Here is a 19,474-nt window from a genome sequence, read left to right on the forward strand (position 1 = left end):
AGATTGTGACACAGCTAGATTTACTGTGCTAAAAATCAATGCAATTAGAAGAGAGGCTGGAAGCTGGCCTGGGGTCCAGAGCGGTCTTTAGGAAGTTTTCGACACACACCCAGACACAAGTTCACGCTGTTCTCTGAATATTTACTCCATTTTTATTCATACCTCTAGTTTTTTTTAATACACATTAATTGTGTGGGTGCAGCATCGGGGTACGAAGCTCATTATCAGCAGCGCTGCTTGAAGGTGCCGTGTGATGCGCTTCGTCATCAATGAGTCACTGTCAAATTAACAGTGACACTTTGGTATAATTACCACAAAACAAATGGGAAATTAGTCCAGATGATTGGTGACCGCTGTCCCACACCATCGTTACTGATGCAAAGACCACATTTCCCATAAACCCCTGGAACCTAGGATGCTCCCCTGTCAGGTGTCAGACGTGTAGCGAGCACAAAGGTACTGTAATCACATAAAAGCACTGTTGCTATGTTGAAACAGTTTGTGAGCAAAACTGAAGGTGACAAGAGCTAAAATTAAACATAAAGGGCCACAAAGGGTTAAAAATGGAGGCTCAGCTTATTACGTGACAAATCACTGTTGTTTGTTGGTTGGTTGGTGAGTTGTGTATATTCAAGGTCATGGATAAAGGGTGAGCTTAATTGCCAGTGTTCCACCTGTTCCCAGTACAAACCACAACAGAGCTCAAACAAGACTTGATTTTATTTTAAAGGAACTGTTGCGTCTAGAATTTTTGTATAGCACTTTTCAAACGTAGCATCCTGCAGCGCACATACCATGCAGTAGTGTCATATCAGGGGGAGATTCCTAAACAGCGGCCTCGCCTCCACCTCCACCTCGCGGCGCAGATAAAGCCCAGCGCCGCTTGGAGATGTTGTGGAAAGCTGCCCCGGAACGCCGAGGAGCTGTCCGGGCCCCGGGAAGCTGATTGTCTCATCTGTCTCGGCCGAGTCAGCAGGATGTGACAGCCGCCCTCTCCCTGCTGCCCGCTGACCACTGGGTTTGGCATCCTCTCCACTCACCTGCCCTATCGCCGCCTCCGCCGCATCTCCATCCTCGCCTCGCTCGCACCTCAAAGCCTCTGCGGCAGGAATCAGGATCAACACCTTGGTGTCAGGGACGAGGGATGTGGGCTAACGATTCCTGACAGCGGACTTACGAATATCTGCTCCAGGCGCTGGCTTCAGTTTGTGCTTTTTTTTTTTGTTTTTTTGTTTTTTTTTGTAATATTCCAGTCTGACAAAGTGACAAACCTTCGCATCAAAAGTGAGTGAATAATCAGCTGTTACTTACTTTAATGCAAAGAGATGGCAGCTCTGTGGATGCTTGCCTGTCACTCCTAGAACAATAGCTCGACTTCCCACCTTCATGTGTTACTGTTGTATTTACTCAAGTTACGGGGTCAAAATATTATTATGACATGTTGTGTGTGACTACTGCAAATCAATTACCATTGTCACACGCCCACACACACTCTGCACATGTACATTGGATTGTATCTGCATTTGATTAGATTGAACTGAAGCACCTGCTACATATATTTTTATGTTGGCACAATAGCATCACTTTTCACACACAAAACACATTTTCTTTGAAAATTGCCCCCGAAAACCAAATTCATAAGAGTATTTTAGATTTTAAAGCCTCACGTCTTTGTATATACCTTGTTTTATTTTGGTGTGTTTCATTACAGCTCCTTCTCCTCTCAGCACTGTCCTCATCTCGGGCTGGAAGCGGCGACAAAAGCCGGCTCGTCAGGGATAACAGATGAGTGTAGATGAACAGTGTCAGGTAAAGTGTCTGTGAAAGACATTTAATGTGTTTTATATCAGTGTGTCTGAATTGTCCAGGAACACTTGAATCACTCAGTGTCAACCAAATACGGCCTAATGAGACTCGCCTCCTCTCATCTGAAGACACATGTCTCTCTGCTGTCACTCAGGCTAACACAAGAAAAAGGAGTTTTCAAGCCTTTTGAAGCACCGGGGCTACATAATAGCGCTCGGCTCCGCATCAGGAATTGCTCATGCAGGATTATTCCATTATGAGTCTCCCAAAGAGAGGACAGAGGTCACACCCTGGAGCTTATTCAAACATCTGGCCTTCGAGAACATTACTGATTAAATGTGGCAGCAATCTGGAGTTAGACGCATAAACTGTGTTTTTTTTTAGTTTTTTTTTTTATAATGAACTCAAAGGTATTCAGTTTCTGCTTTTCTCTCCACCGAGGATGATCTGTTGTTTTGGCTACGAAACGCTCTCCATGTCTGTCCGTCTGTATTTTTGTTTGGCTGCTTCCTGCGAAGATATGAAATTTCTTTTGGTTGGAGTGTTTGTTGCGACGGGGCGTAAGGAGGTCGGTGATGGAGAGGACGTAGCCTCGCGTGCGAGGCCTCGTAGCTTCCTTTTGGTTGTCACAACTGGAAAAGAAACAACCGAGAGAGAGAGAGAGCGCGAGACAGAGAGAGAGAGAGAGAGAGAGAGAGAGAGATCTCTAATTATCCCCACCTGTGCCCGGCTACAATGGGAGGGTCGAGATGAAGCCATTAGCTGTCTCTCCACTGGCACCACCAAGAGTTTGTATACATCTGTGTCTTATTTTCTTTTCTGGCACAATCAGTCCAGCAAGCTAAGCAGGCATGACCGGATTTGGCAAGTTCCAAGGACTCTGGCAAAGTTAGGACGAGCAGGAAGCGGTGCGATCTGGAGAGGGGGGCGAGCTGGCGCGCTCTGTGCGAGCTCTGCTTCCTGCCGCCTCCTCGAGGCCGGGCGCGTTGCTGGGAGAGGCCGGCGTGTTGGTCAAAACAGTGCAGCCGGGGCTGAAGGAGACACACGACAAGGGGGAAAGTTGCAGGCTGTGACGTGTGGCTGCTGCTTTGTGTTTTTTTTTTTTTTTTATTACACAGTTAACAAGAAGCAGAATCTGCCCAGCGCTGCAGGTTGTCTCTGTTGCGCGGGTGCTGTTCAGGATTATTGGGTGATTCTTAAGCTCATTTCCCGTTTGACTCCTAGCACTTGATAGGAAGAGGCTCGTTGCGATTTCGCCATTGTCACTTTCGATTAGCTGAATCAAGCCTTTGTCCGGCCATGAAAGTGTGCGCGTTGTCAAAGCTATTTACGAGCAATGACCAGATATGAAGCCCAGGCTATTGCAGTCATGTAAACAGCCACATCTGTTTGAACGCACCTGCTCCCCGCTGTTTACCAGCCCCGGAAATAATGAAATAAGTCCCACCGCATAAAAATATTACACCAGCACGGACTTCTGCATTTAATGGCACAATAATTAATCAGGGCCACGAAACGATGTACTGCCAGGAATCGCTCCTTTCCAGGTAGAAGTAATCCTAAAGTCTATATACGACCGCGCAGCAGTATATTTTTCTCAGGTGCAGCTGTGTGCATTTATTAATCCAGTGCCTCATTCATTCATTTCCATCTTTATTTATTTATATATCTGCTTGACTGTTTGTTTTCATTTCAGTCCCTTGAACCTTGCCACCCTGTGTGTGACACGCGGGCTGTGAGCGAAGACGGAGAGGCGGGCTGGTTCAGAATGATCACTATCATTAACATTCACGGGGGGTTCACTTATCATCCCTGACTGGAGGGACATGGCAGCCATTATGAGACGTCCGCAGGTGGAGCGCCATGATACATATTGCATCTTGCCACAATGGATTTATGTATTCAGTAACAAAAGAAAAGTCTAATGAAAAAATACAGACAGCAATCCTTTATACCTCGCTTGACTTCGAGTAAGGCCACCGTGTCCCGCGATGAGGAGAGGCGCGGGGGGAATTCCAGGGCTGCGTGGCCCTGTCACTCACGCTGTGTAATAGGCCACTCTGTGTCATTTACAGGCCTTTAACCCTCTCCCGCAACCGAGAGTAAATAAGCAACTCAGCTTTTAATAAATGAATGTCTGTTTTACTGCTGTCACCAAACTAGCATTTCGGTGAAAGCACACGGGTTTGTTGGACTTTAACTATTTCTCTTTGCACGGATCTATGAGACCCGAAAAGACTATTAGAATTCATTCATTCATTGTGACCCCCCAAAAATCTGCATATCATATATAAGACTTTTGCTTCTAATTTAAAAGCAGGAAATAATACATGATTCATCTCAGTAGAAAATATACAGTGCTTCTGTTATTTTAGCAGAATGTGCTTCGTAAACCACACTGTGAGAAAGTAGAAAGCAAACTAATAAAAACAGGACAGAGAGCTGCATGTAGCCCATGACAGCTTTCCTTATGCTTGATTAAATACACAATTTCTATTCTGAAATTTCCTTGAGTAGAAAAGCTCCCAGACCAGTAATAACCTAATTGGAGAGAAGTCTCTAACTAGTGTTGCTCCTCTGTGTCCCTGTGTATAAATAGAGTCTATAATGGACCGAGGTGTGATGCCATCATTCATCTCTGCTCAGAAACACTCCAGGTTCAGGTCTTTGCTCATTTTCCTAATGATGCTCTTGTTTTAGGTATGTTTTCACTTTAAGGTTTGCAAGATTCCAGCTTAATGGATACTATTCATCACAGGCTTCTGTACCCAAGTCCAGTTTAGCCAGCAAACTTATTTGACGTAACAAATTGCCAAAATGAAAGGCTTCTCAAGCAGGGAATTGGTATATTATTCAAACCAATAGGTGAAAAAACAGAGCACATCCCAGTGTTCTCTTTGAGCCTCTTCCCGTTCACTGTGAATGTTCTGCGACTGCAATAAATCTGTTGTTTGCTAATGTACTTAACATGGCTATGTAAAATGCTCTTTGATTTTAAATGTAAATTGAATAAATAAGGCTTTTAGTGCCAACTTCCATCAGCTCCAAATAATGGGAGGTCTCTTTAAAACCTGTGTCGTTCGGGAAGCGTGTCCCGTACGATCGCCTCCAGTTATTCCGCGCCTTTATGTGGTAGATTACTCCCTGGCTCCGGCCCAAAAAAGCCTGCTTTTTAACCACTGCTTCCCCCATTTGCCTCAGGATGCTCATGGGCTGGCAGGTTGCACAACACATTACCATCCTGCAGCAGCTCTTAAAACACATTTTAGCCATGAAGCACAGCTGGCGTCTTGGCCGGCGCTGCCGCGTCGGGCACGGACGGAGCGAACGCGGATGTGAGGAAGAAATTAAAATGGACCCCGGTCGGAATAATGAGGGTAGATCCACGCTACAGTGTGTCCACACTCCCTCCCTCACAACACATTCCTGGTTGAGCAACCGTCTCCAGAAGCAGACTTGGATTATTAGGAGCTCATTTTAAAGAATTTATTAATACATATATATGAAAGGCGGGACCCGCGGTAATCCAGCGCTTATATGCTTGGCTGACCTTTCCGTTTGTGCGCGAGTGTGTACAGTAGCGTACCAGCTTCACAGTCTATATGTGGAGTTATGTGTTGCTAAAATCACTACAATCCAGCAGCCCAGTGTGATGTCTTTGGTTTCCAATCTCATGCTTCACGCCCGCTGCCCTCTGTCATGGATTCTTATTTACAGGCAGGACCCTCGCCGAATCCCCTGAGGAGCACATGATGTGCAGATCTAGGTAGGGCCCATATCCCATGAATACTGCCCATATCCCTATGAATACTATTCCACAGCTCCAGTATCTGATCGCACCAGCTCCTTTATGTGCAGCGCTGTCAACTCTAAAACCTGTCACACTCAACTAGTTTTTTTTTTATGTTACTGTAACTTCAAATTTCTTAATGCAGATTAATTAATTAATTGTTCTTGTGTAAATAAAGAAAGCTCATTTTTAAATTGACAATGAACAGTTTTTTTTTTCACCGTTTACAGCTGCTCTGGTTTTATTAACAGCACCTACAAGTACAACTACAACTCAGATGCACATTCCCTCATTTTAAATTCACCATAAATTATGATATAAACATGTCCAGAGTGAAATGTGTAGGGGGAGGAGGCAGTAAATAAGAGCTGTCCGCTGCGCTTCTTGTCCATGTCGTCAAAATGAGTGCATTCAAAAAGCTAATTGTGCGTCGCTGAACCAGGAACCCAATCCTCCATGAATATGGTTTTATTTATTTAATGTTTTTAATGATGGTGCAGCCACTGCACGTGCTCACGGCTAATACTTAAAAGTTCATGCATGCCCTCTCCAAACAATGTCCCAGACACGCCTGATTAAGTCTGTTCTGTGCAAACTGCAGTTGAACGTCCTCTACTACTCTATAGCAAGAATGCAAATATTAATAGGTCACCACGGATTCATGAAAACAGACTCTACAAGGAACAAGAACCAAATAAGACAAATACAATTTTTAGAGGCACCTGGAGCTCAGTGACTCTCCTGTCTCAGAACAAACACAAACGCTGCAGTGATTGACACTGAGCCACAGGAGATGCATGCTGAAAAACCTTGACAATGGCAAATGCGGCGTTCAGCATTCAGGCAGATGTAGAAAGTTTGCTGAAGTAACTTGATGCGGTGGGGTAAAAGGTGGATATCCCACAATGCTGCCGCCCGCCACCTCCCATTGTCTTGATAGGGGAGCAAGAGATGTACAGCGGCCTCAAATGGAGGTGGCATCTGGTGCCCAATTTGTCATGCCTGAATTACCCAGGAGCTGATAAAGGCTGAAGTTTTAATAAAAGTTGGGAGCAGCTGATAGCAGGGTGAAGGACACTGATGAAGTGTCTGGGGGCCTATTTCTAGCTGGAGATAAGAACCTACAGAGAGAGGTGGGTCGAGGGTCTAGCGCAGTGTGATAATGCGCTGATGCCGAGGAAAAAATAAAAAGTGCCGTTGAAATGCAACGCAGCACACATAATGGAAAAAATAATAAATAAGCAAATAAATAATGATGATGATCTAAACGAGGAGAAGCCAGGGTGGAGGCTGTGGAGTCCTGAAGCGTCTCTGCCTGTAATTTGGCCACCTGCCAGCAGCCATTGCTCACCCTCAGCTGCGACGGCAAGCTCCAGATGTGCCAACGGCACGTTTTGGATTTTGCCAGCTGACTGCACCGTTTGATAGCCCGCTCTCTGGATGCCCATCACCGGCCGCAGAGATAGAATTAAATGATGATGATCTTCCCACAAGTTGGGTGAGGAAACAACGCATATAAATCTTGATTTCATCTCAGCGTGAGAAGTCTTTATCCATCATCACTCTTAATGAACAAGTCATTAGCCGCGATGAATGGCGCTCTGGGCTCCGGCTCGCCACTGCTGCTTTTGTTTGCAGCTTTCGGGGGCAACTTCCTGTGCCCTTTAAGAGGGTCAAACTCATTTCTCCAGATGTGGGGTAACCTCTCTGCTCCCGGGGGCGGCAGCACACCCGTGCGCTAAACAGGGCCGGGAAAAATGAGGCTACGCCGCGGGTCTCCCAGCTTTCGCCCCATTGTCTGCTCCTCGGCGAGCCGCCGCATGCCCCGTCATCCTGAGAAGCATATTAGCCAACTCGGTGGCTGCCTATTATGGTAATCGTGTGTGCACAACTCTCCACTTGATGCGAGCTCGCTGTGTAAACAGGGAAAAAGGCTTTTTGTTGTTGTACTGTAATAGAAATACGCTGGGGAGAAGCGAATCCATGCCGCGCTGTGTGATTCTAATATATACTGTACCTCCAACACCGCGGCTGGATTTCTTCTACATCTGCAAACTTGATTAGTGTTTTATCTAAACTAATAAACCCCGTTTCCCATGAATGAGCCGTTCCCTTCCTCGGAGCCTTCGTTTTTATTTACAGTCGCCGTACTAAAAGCATTGTTAAAGAATTTAACAGTGCACCGTTTACCCCGAGGCTACGACAATCTAAACCACCAACATAAAAGTTGGATGAAACCGTTGTGATCTTCTTCTCCTCCCTCCTCCTCTGAAGTACAAGGGGGCGCTTGAAATATGAAACGCGGCGAGCATCAATCCAACAGTTACGGCGGCGAACGCGACAAGATAAAGGTTGACACGAGATAATTGAAAATATCTGGCGCTAATACGCCAGAGTCGCTGTTTGTATTTGAACATAAAGGAGGAGAGTGGCATGTGACTTTCCTTGTTAGTGACAGCTGCCATGTTCCCCAGTCTGCAGGGACGCACTGTACCGCAGGATTCGTCTGACTCGTACAGTGTGTGTGAAGTTCCCCAAATCCCCCCGAGACACATCTTTACATGTCTGATGATTTTCCTGAAGAGAGGTCCCAGTTAAATATTGTCAGAAGTTTGGCACTTTGAATTCCCTAAACGTTCAAGTCCCACAAATAACACAGAGACCAAACACATGGCGAACGCTGCTGTTTTGCCCATGGGATCGTTTCTGCTCCTTTAAGACGTTATAATTTTAGTTTGTAACGGCAACGCGGCCCATGACGAATGCTACCACTGCACTGTGGTTTTCTAGTGATCAGTCTAATGCTTCAGTTGATGAAATAGAAATTTACTGATGTTGTGGATACGCACCATATTTATCTCTGTTTCCAGTTTCAACACGCGCTCAGTATAGGGGCAGAAGTGAAATACCCATTACTGCATGTGTCAGTGTCATAAACAATGGCGTGGACTCCTCGCAAGAAGGCAGGGTGGTAATGGAGGCAGTGCATCAATGTTCAGCACAAGGTCTGCAATTCACACCAGGAGAACACTCACCTGAGCATCAGGAATGCTGGGAGGAGACGGCATTAGCGGCAGCAGATGTGCAGAAGAGGAGCGGCTTGTAAAGCCAGCTCTGTACACGAACACCCCAAAGAGACCGGAGGGAAGGCTTGTAAACACCTCTAGTGGTAACCTGCCGAGTGGAGGGACATTCAGGAGAAACCTCGCACTGGATAAAGTTTAGCTTATTTTTTTGCAGATATGAAAAAAATGAAGAATAAGGGAACTAGAAGACAGATGCATCAATGCATCATATGGATCTCTGAAACCTTGTCTGCATCCTGACTGCAACCACAAAGCACTGTTTGAATCACCGTGTTGATCACATGGTGTCAAACAAAATGGAGGTGAGCTCTTGTCCTCAGCCGTCTGTAGTGGAGATTTACTCTTATCTGAAAAATAAATACAGTATGATAAAGATACTATAAAGATACTAAAGGTCTATCATCAACAGCCAGAAACTTAACAACAGCTCCAATTATGAACTGCTGTGAAAGTCTTTAACTCTTTAGTGGCTGACGTGAACTAATTACATCAGTGCACAGTAACCTATGGTGCCACACTGTAGTTGTCAGTGGCACAGCTTCGCTTTAGCACAACGCTCAATGCAGGAGCGGACAGGCACATGCAGAGGCAGCAAAAACGAGGTGTCCCGGCGTCCTTGTTTGATTCACTTAGGCTCTGCGTGAGAGCTTGACAGCATGCTGCCAGCTCGCTGGGCCCCGCGCTCCACTTCGGCCATCTTGTCACTCTTCTACTCCACTGGTCATATCAGCGACCTGCGCCCAGTGTCCTTCGGGTTTGTTCGGTGCTGAGCACAATATTTCCCCAACGGACTGCCCTCGGCCACAGTGCCTCCCAGGGGAGCCAGACTCTCGGATGAGGTTGGCCAGTTTTTCCAGTGTGGGCTGCAGTAATATGTTTCAGGTCGTCTTAGTCTCCACAACCCTACTGCTCCCTGTTGATCTGAGCGAAAAAGCATCTAATCTCCCCGTGCAGAGTGATCATTTGACTGGAAGGTGTCCTGCTGACTTCCTCCTCTGTCTCTGGTGCTGCATTGTCTTTTAACCGTGCAGTATTTCTGCATCTGTGCTTGTGCAGCAGAAACCTCCTGTCTAACAGGAGCAAATGATCACAACCCTTTACTTTGTTGGCGCACAGTACAGTAAAAAAACACAACTACAACAAACAGTACAGCTCCTCGGGCCAAAGTAGAGCGCTATAAAACCTAAGCAATTAGCTGGAATATGCTAAGATGACCTGCACAGAGCAGAGCGGCTGCAGCTGGGCTATGATTCTCAAATAGAAATACTGTAGTGCAGTGTTGCGCGTAGGAATGTTCTTCCCTCGATAAAAGACACTGGGACCAGGACTTGGACGTCACATTGGCCCCAAGCTGGGTTTTTTTCTGCATCCCACAAAACCGTTATTACTCTGGTTTAGGGTGAACATAATGCAGCTGGTGATGGGATGACGGGAGCCGGTGGAGGGGAAGGCAGCGCAACGCGGTGATGACTGGGGCCTTGTCAGTAATTCAGCAGATCAGGTGACACTTCAATAGTCGAGGCCAGAGTGTGGGGAAGAATTTGAAAATTGAGTTGACAACGCCAACGCTAAAGGCGTTATGGTCGCTGCTATTGGCCCTTAAATGGCTGGTGATTCTGTTGTTGAGTAATGTGCTTGTGATGTATTGTCCTACGAAGCCACAATATTACGTCTTATACGTAAAAGTTCTAACTGGATATAGTCTAAATGTCAGCGCGCAGCTTGGCGTGTGTAGCGCGATAAACGCTAACGTTGGGTTAATTCTTAAAAAAACATTTTTTTTTTACTCTTTAAGACGATCAAAGAGCGAAATTGCGCAAAGATTATAAACCAGCGGTGATGCAATATGTTTTTCAGAGGTGTGAATTTGCTGGGAATTAAACAAAAGCAGCTGCGGCCTAGCGTTAGCGCTGCGCTAGACGCTGTCAACGTTCCTGGGCAAAGTGTTATTTCTCACCCTCGCAGCTCCGTCTGATTTAAAATGGTTTGGAGGAACAGTCTCCAAATCCGCCTTGAGCGGATTACAGCCGAGGTTGGAAAAACTTGGGGCAATTTCATGTGCTCGCTAAATTGCATAGATATCAGTGAGTCAGAGGCACATAATGCTGTGAAGCTCCCTTTCTCTTTTTTTTCTGTGACTTTGTTGCCACCTTCTAAAACATAGTCTCTATATAAAGTGTCGTTTGTTGCTAATAGGAAATGTGCATGAATTTAACACGCTGCTGTGTGTTTATGCCTGAACCCCCCCCGTGCTGTGGCGACGGAGCTGTGCAGAGTCTGAGAAGGAAAGGTTTTCTAAAGGAATTGCGTCAGCTTCTGAAGAATGCTCTTCATGCTCCCAAACTCGGCTCTTTAACACACATTTCAGAGGAGGCCTGTCAGCTTATGGCATATTAGCTGGATGGGCCTGTTCCCCATGGGACATGAGAGGCTAGCTTGGAGGGATCCCAGGGAAGAAATGGAAGACGCGCGATGTGAAATCCTTTTCTCTGTCATTCCAATTCGGCACAATAAAAATCAAACGCGCCTCGGCCACAGTCCACAGCTTCACCTAGAGTTTTCCACAGCGCGGGAACCGCTCTCACTCACTATCCAGCTGCTGTCTGCTTTCATTTAGACATAATTAAACAATGGACTCTAATTGGGAAATAAGCATTTTTCTGCACAGCAGTCGCCCATAAATTGCATTGTATGTTATTTTTTGTGTTATTTTTATCCTAATAGTCTAAATGTTTTCTAACTTTGGGTTGTTTTTTCTTCCTCCCTGTTTTCTCTCGGAGCTGCACATTTCAGCAGTAAGTGCTCCACGTTGTTCTTCACATTGCTGACTGAGTACAGTAAAACAACCTCCGCCACGCTACTTGCCCTTATGGACCCAGAAAAACATGAAATCAATACTGTATGCATTTCAAGCAGGAAAATTCTGTTATTGAGTATACTGCTATATAATGGCTTCCATTATTGACATCTGTGAGTTATGAAATAAAACCTAATGCAATGAGGATGAGGAAAATAGTATTTGGGGTTTTTTTATTGGATCAATTTAAAGTCAACGCGGTGTGTTCAGATGACAATAAAATGCTAATCTCGTTCTTTGTACACGGGCATCAAAAAAGGTTAGAAAAGTGCAGCGGTATCACAAATGTTAACAAGAGGGAGCGTGGGGAACAATCACGGCGCCCACAGACTTGTCCTTCCTCATCTTCGGAGGGAAATTTGGCGGGAATTGAACGTGACAGTTGCGAATTTGATTGGTTAGTTTGGCCAAACGCTGAGCGATGGGCCGGACGCAGGGAGACGGTGTTTGTGTGCAGAAAGGCGGCGAGACGAGCGCGCAGATAATCGGGTTATCTTCTAATCGCTGTTTTTGGTTTGTACTTTTGGTTCGAGGGGAGGGTTGTGTCTGCTTTTACATGCAGCTAGCGTCCATGCAGCTAGCGTCCATGCAGCTAGCGTCCATGCAGCCCGTCGTTTGCACTTTCATAGTGAATCTCCGATTTCGTTCCAGGCAGTAAAATCATTGATACGTTTAGATTCTTGCGGTGAAGGCGTTCGTTAGCAAGCTGGTGCTAACTGTATATGTACGTAACCGTGGCTTCACTAACCAGAGCGTGTTCACACAGTCAGTGCTACTGATGCAGCCTTTTGAACATGGCTGATCTTAAATGACCCCCCCCCCCCCCCCCCCCCCCCCCCCCCCCCCCCCCCCCCCCCCCCCCCCCCCCCCCCCTTTCCCTTTCTTATCCATTACATGGGAGCTGAATGATGGTGATTTGGTTGAGGCCCAGTGAGTGCCTGTAGAAAATTGGTTGGTTGATAAAAACCCTCCTATCAAAGGGGGCTACTTTCTCATTTACATTTAGATGAGTATTGATTATTTATTTACTCAGTGGAGTGGGATTCTTTTCCAATCTTATCTCTCGTCTGTGCCTGTCACCTGGAAAAAAAAGAGATAGAGTTCTTGACACCGCACCAAGATAACGGCATTTTGTAGAGCAGATAAAACTTGGAATGGTGGCCTCTGCCTCTATATTCTCCCGTTTCCCTGCTACCAAATTTTGACGGAAAAGAGAAAGTTTGGAGGATTAAAACCGATAGCCCCTGTTCAAAAGGGTGGGGGCAGGTGAAGGAATCTCAATTTGCAGGGGAACAAGTCAAATTGGTTGTCCAGATATGGTCAGGCTGCTTTCACCGGGAGGAATCTTATCTCGGTTGTCTCTGTAGTTTAGGGTTTCTATCAGATATAATGTAACATTGTTTAATAATTGAAGCCGTGCTGTGTGTTTTATCTGATACCTTTAATGCCTTTAATATCAGTTTTGTCCCACGCTACAGTCTGAGTCACACGTGACGCCGGCGTTCGCGGCCTGTGTTGAAATGAAGCCCCCGGACGTGTCTGTTGTGTTCGCGCTGCTAAACTCTGGTGATGTTTCGGTGCTGGAGCTGGGGATTGGTCATGCATTGCCAATGAGTCTGGAGGCTTGTGGCAGCGTGAGGAGCTTTGTGAGACTGACTAAAGGTGTTTAGGGTGAGAGGTGCAGCATGTGGGTGCTCTGTAGGAATGGGGAACCCCTGACAGACCCTGCCTCTTCTTCTCAGCCCTTTGATGGAGAGTGAGGAGTCTCTCGAGGTGGCCTCTGTCAGCTCCGCTCCTCCTCAAAAGCAGACACGGGGGCTGCAGCCCCGGCACTGCCGCGCCTTCTCACCCCTCGCCCCCCCCCGGGCCACTCCCAGCCTCTCGTGGTCACTTTTCATCTCCTCTCCCCGCCGCAGACAGTGTCGCGGCATGTAAATGAATTTGTAATCGGCCTATTTACAATGTAGAGTAGATGGAGGCTGGCTGGGTAAACGCTGGCGCGGTGAGAGGAGTTGGACGACGACGGTTCGCTACTGGCTCGTACAAAGTGACTTATTACGCTGCTGAGGAGCTGAGGCCATTTTTCTTCGTTAGCCAGTCAGCCATTAGCCTAGCTGCACATCTGGATCCTCACAGGAACCCGAGGACTGTACAGAGTATAGCACAAGGCAAAGCAGTGATTGACCTGAATGTTTTCATTCACCCTTCTTATAAAGAAAACAGTGATATACTTGCCATTTTATTATAAGGGATTATGCAGGTGACATACATCTTGAGGGTCAACAATGACTGACAGTTGTCAATGACTCTGACTGACTGACTGAGTTTCTTTGGGATGGACAATAGAAACACTGAAATGCATTAAATGATAGCGTTTCATCATACTAATTAGTGTTGCCAGATACGTGGATGGTAAAGGGAGGACTCACCATCAGTCAGCCTGTCAAGTCGGGTCACTCACAGAGCGACAAGCAAACTAACACATTTTACTGTCACGTCAGTGTCAGCCCACAGGATACAGCAGGATACAGTAGGATCATGTGTGACTCAGTGGGGGGGCAAAACAAGTTCTCATGAGGTGAAACCTATACATGTAAGTGACACAGCTGCATTTCACAGCTGGACAGAGGATTAACATTTTTGCACATCTCCTATTGTTTTTTTTTTTTGTAACTAAAGGATGGAAGTACACATTCAGCAAAAGGATTCATCCAGACCTCTCAGACTGACACCAGCATCATTACTGGAGCTGTGAAGGAAGGGAAGTGAATTGGTCTATCAGCCTTTCAACAACAGGCGAGAGTGAATGGCAAGGTAAGTACAACACAGACTTGGTTAGCTCGCTGATTAGATGACAAGCTGTACGGTTCGGTCAATCAAGTGCGCCTCACAACTGCTCATTTGAAGCTCTCAGCTTGAAATGACGTTTTCAGCTTTCCCCACAGGAAAGCGCCGGTCCAAGAAGACGTCTCATGTTTCTATCCCGGCCTTGGACTTGTTGTAACGCTGACATGAGACCGGCGAGTTTTCACTGCTACTGTCCGAGCGCTGCCAAAGACACACGGACGCGCACCCGCAGGATGTTTATGTGATGCAGACGCAACAAAGACAATTTTATGACAAAAAATATGAGTAGAATGTGAATCCAACGACCATAGCACAAAAATTAGGGACACTTTGATTTGTAGGTGTTAATCGAAAAGATGATGTCTTGTTGTACTGTATGGCAATGATGTGGTTGGTTTGATGGATGATTGAAAATTCTGTTTTGTTTTTACTTAATTGTTAAAAAGTTCAAAAATAGTCACATTCATTTAGTTCTTCCTAATTACAAAAAATAACACTGAATATAACATTATAAATTCATTTAATGATGTCATTTTCCATCTCGTCTGGAATGAACTGCAGTCTATTTTATTTGCTCTAATAATTAATTTAAATTTTATTTGACCAAACTTTTGACAGGTGCTTTCTTTAGCCTTCGGTTCCTGCTGCCAAGGTTTTATTTTTGTATGAGCCAGAACATTCACCTTTGTCTCAGACTCCCACAATCCTCTTTCTTTTTCTGCAGAGGAGCAGGGCCAGGGGTTGGGAAGAGGACCTGTCTGAGCCATCACTACCTCCATTCCTCATGGCTACATCTGCCAGAGCCTCCTCCCACCTGTCTGATGTTGCTGAGATTTATGTGGCTGTATAGGAGGAGGCCAATCCAGTGTGCCAGGCCATGTGTAGGCTTCCTTTTATACTGACAGTTGTGTGTATGATACTGGAGCTGGCTTCCAGTGAGGCTTGGCCCAGTGGATCTGGAATCTGTCATAAGTGAAAGCTTGAAAAGGTTAGGACAGTTCAGAGGAGATAAATGGTGAATTGGGAGGACAGCTGATGTAGGAACACAAACACTTCAAGACGATTGAGTGGACTGAGGCCCCTCGACTCACTGCGGTGGGCTCCTCGTACCTGCTTCAACCGCTCCAGATGTGGGGAAGCATCCAGCGCGCTCCACTAACAGACGTTTCTGACCATTTGCATGAGCCACTCTATTACGCTCATCAAAACAAATGATAAAGAATGGTTATTGGGCATTCCCAGTGTCCTCTGTATAATAAAGCTCGTTAACTGCGTTGTACAAAACAAATGGGCAGAATAATCAGTATACTTATTGACATTGTGTCATTTCTAGTTAGAGCAGGAAGAGAACTCTCACTGTGACTTGGGGCTTTGCTTTCTATCTCTCAAGAGGAAGGGAGCTAATGGCTTCTGAAAGCAGGGATCGAAGGAACTCATAAGCTCGGCGCGATGAGACGAGCGGAGGAAGAGCGTTATTAATCCTCCTTCATCTGAATACAGACACTCTGTGCTGAGACCAGTGGCTGTGCACTCACTAACTGGAGAGGAGGATGTCTGTAGTTTATATAGTTTAAGTTCTAGAATCAGAATTTAAGTTACATACATTTACAGAATGTGTTTTTTTTCTACAGGAGACAGTTTATTTAAAAAAACGGCTGCAAATAAATTTACTTGTTACTTTTTATTGTTGAATAAAGACATTCAGCTGAAACAACCCAACAATCATTAATTTAAAACATCATCATCATCATCACTTCCACTGTTTATCCTCTCAATACCTGGAGCTTGATCACCATCTCAGAGTCTTGAACTTGGCCTCTGCTGCTTTGAATACGACCCACGTTTCGCCCCCTGCTGTTTTTATTTACTGTAAACCATAAATAAGAGCGTTCGCGTGCACTGTACGCGGCCTCGTGCGTCACATCTGCTCCTCTCTGCTTATTAAGACATGATTGACAGCTGTCGCGCCTCCATCGCCGCGGACCGAGCTTTGTCAGGAAGCAGCTCGTGGACTGAGGACGCGCAGGTTTTCGCAGCCGACAGGCGGCTTACTGTACGGCTGCTGAGTGCACGGGGAGGCTTCACCTACAGGAGAGTGATGCCTGTAATCAGCCTTTGCAGATGAAATTACGTCTGTATTAATTTAAATTACCTTCTGTCACTGTACACACACTGGGCTGTGTCTAGAGGCTTTTTCTTCTATTATTTGTATGCATTGCATCTGTATTGCGGCGTTTGATCGCGGTTTTATTGCTGCGAATGCAATGTAGCATGAACATAGTAATGATTATTAACTCCAGCTACATTATTGGCAAAGGAGATAACACATACAAACCTGTAATTTGTTCCTGCATCAAGCTGGTTTTTAATGATCTACACTTTATAATTTATTTACAGGTCCATCTCTCACCGCTCGGCTCCGTTAGGTGTTTATCATCATTTGTCATCTGCATCAATCTGCCCGCCTGTAAAGAACCGTGCTGGGAGACTGAGCCTCTGCCGTTGACGCTGCTTTTGTGCCGCCGCCTTAACAACCCAATCAACTCGGGCCTCTCTCGCTCCCCTCGTCAATGCAAACTTCATAATGTATGATAGAGCCGTGATTTATAATCCATGCTCAAAATTAAACAGCATAAATTACTCTTATTTACTCTGCAGGTGATAAAGATCCCGTCAAATAATGTCACATGAGCATAATTTTTATAGAACAAATGAAATTTGTTATGGGGGAAAAAAAACGGGTCAAGTTCATCAATTAAAAGTCGGCTCTTTTTTTTCTGCCTTCACTGTAAATGGCCCGGTGCTACTTAAAATGATTGATTTTATTATTTCTTAATTTATTAAAGTACTACATGAGGCTATAGCGTGAGCAATCAGGACAACAGCAACTGACTCAGCATCAACGCCTAGCGGCGCTTTGCATTTCAGCGAGCTCCGACCGCATCCATTGGAATCAACACTTCCTGTGACCTTTGGACCAACATTTGGGAAACGACGGGTTATGAGCTAAAAAAAAGAAGAAACAGTTTAAAGGAAATATTCTTGAAGCGCAGATGTTAACTGCTTTCACATCTGTCAAACCTTTGGGAAATGACTTTGTGAATAATGTATACATGAGAGGGAAGTGGGACAATTTCAATAAACGTCTTGTCACCAACTTAAATGAAGACATAAATGAATAAAATCAATTCCCTTTTGCAACGAGTGTTAATCGTTTGTTATTTTTTTGCATCCGTACCCGGAAGTGACCCGCTGTCGACGATCAAGAGCCCGAAGGGTTAAAATCGGTGCTGCTCGGAGTGCACCCCCTCCCCCCAACAAAAGAAATGAGGTCCCCGGGAATGTTTTACAGATAAAATAAAAAGAGTCTGGAGAATGAGAGAAAGAAGAGAAGTTGAATATATATTTCATGTGATAAGAGAAAGATGAAGCGCAAGAAAAAAGATTCCATTACAGCAGCGACAGTTACAAAACTGCTGCTGTGTGGAGTAGCCTCTGTTGAAAAGATTGATGCAATAAGGACTGACCTTGGCTTGGAGCAGGAGTCGGTGATGTATGTATGAGCATCTCCCTGCTAAATGGACCCAGATTTGTAGCACTAATATACATGGAAGCCCAGTACCGAACTCGCCTCGGCTATAAATCAACAGCCACTTTGGGTGTCATTTCTGGTTTATATTCTACTATTGTTCTGTGCTTTTAATTCATGTCACTGCCATCTGTTCATTTGATGCAGTTTCATACTGTATGATCTGGCGGCGGAGATACTGTGCAGACAATCTCTGTTAGACCATCAGTGTGGATTAACAGCGCCGGCTGAATCCACCGAGGCTCCGTCACAGCCGTATGTAAATAGAAGCTGAGTTCAGGAGCGGTTTTACACTCGGTGGGCTCAGTGGGACTAGGAAATGGCAACTTTTATGGTTTGTCAGGAAATCAGCAGGAAGGTCAACCAACCTTGTATTTAGTCAGGCTGCAAATGGACCATTTTTACCCACTGATCTTTCATATTTAACTAAAGATGTATAAGTTTCCTAAACACAGGCCCTCTGCTGCTGAGTTGTCATTTCCTCTCATTAATCTTTTAATTAATTGTTAAACTCCATAAAGCTCCCTATATACAAAAGTGCTGATGAAGTAATTCATGAAGATTGTAGTCTTCTTCTTAGATACTTGAACTGTAAGATGTTGTTAAAATAATTTTAAAACATATGTGAGGTTGTGTTTGAGGTACAGGAACACTCATCAGACTGAGTCCTGAGTATATTTATTTGAAGATCTGCTCTAGCATCATCAGGTCTACCTGATTATTGAATCACATAACTTATGAACTCCATCCATTTAATCCATCTGTTATTTACTAGTTTGATGCAAGGTTTGAGCTCCTTTTTGTCAATATACTGTATTCCAAGCAGTGGATCATGTGAAACTCAAAGTAACAAAATGACAAGAAGTTTGTGGCTGTTTGTTTATGTCCTCCATAAACTCTAGGTCGTTTACTGTTCTATGTATAGACCAAACATGCAGAAGAATGAAAGAATAAAAGAGCTGTTACACAACTAGGTCAGACTTTTTCGTCATCTGTAGATGTTGTACAAATGTTACAAGTTCACAATAAATCTACCACCAAGGAGACATAGTGTAATATGACCCAATAAGACTCTCTGGGATTAACTGGTATCACAGGGATGAGACTGACAGAAAAGACAGGAAGTAAATGTAAACCATTACTTTACTCTAAATACATGAACTCACCAACATATACTGTAAATTCCACATATGAAAAAAAAATTATTGTCAATGTTCAAACGCATTGTGTGTGTGTGTGTGTGTGTGTGTGTGTGTGTGTGTGTGTGTGTGTGTGTGTGTGTGTGTGTGTGTGTGTGTGTGTGTGTGTGTGACAGAGGTCAAAAGGCCATCTTTGTTTTCCTGTTGCAATCCCTTGGCAGTGCTGTGGGACATTGTGTCTTAAATTGTGTACATCACCCTAAACCAAAAAATCACCCTCCACCGCCTTTAATAAAGCCCCTGATAAGTCCCCTTTCATCCCATGGTCGCTTCAATTTTTAGCGTGCCACCGGAGTTATT

General features: G+C 45.0%; 1 long non-coding RNA gene across 2 annotated transcripts; it reads left to right on the plus strand.

Moving 5' to 3' along the window:
• The first annotated feature begins 545 nt into the window (after nucleotides 1-545).
• Nucleotides 546-17,719, plus strand: LOC121202511 (uncharacterized). 2 transcript variants are annotated; one of them, XR_008695699.1, is made up of 3 exons: nucleotides 546-1,809; nucleotides 14,219-14,353; nucleotides 15,111-17,719. It is a non-coding gene; the product is annotated as an uncharacterized LOC121202511 (long non-coding RNA). The 2 variants fall into 2 exon arrangements; XR_005898190.2 differs by lacking the exon at nucleotides 546-1,809 and adding an exon at nucleotides 6,311-11,477.
• Nucleotides 17,720-19,474: the final 1,755 nt, after the last annotated feature.

Source organism: Betta splendens, chromosome 9, assembly GCF_900634795.4.
Source record: "Betta splendens chromosome 9, fBetSpl5.4, whole genome shotgun sequence".
Taxonomy (NCBI): Eukaryota; Metazoa; Chordata; class Actinopteri; order Anabantiformes; family Osphronemidae; genus Betta; species Betta splendens.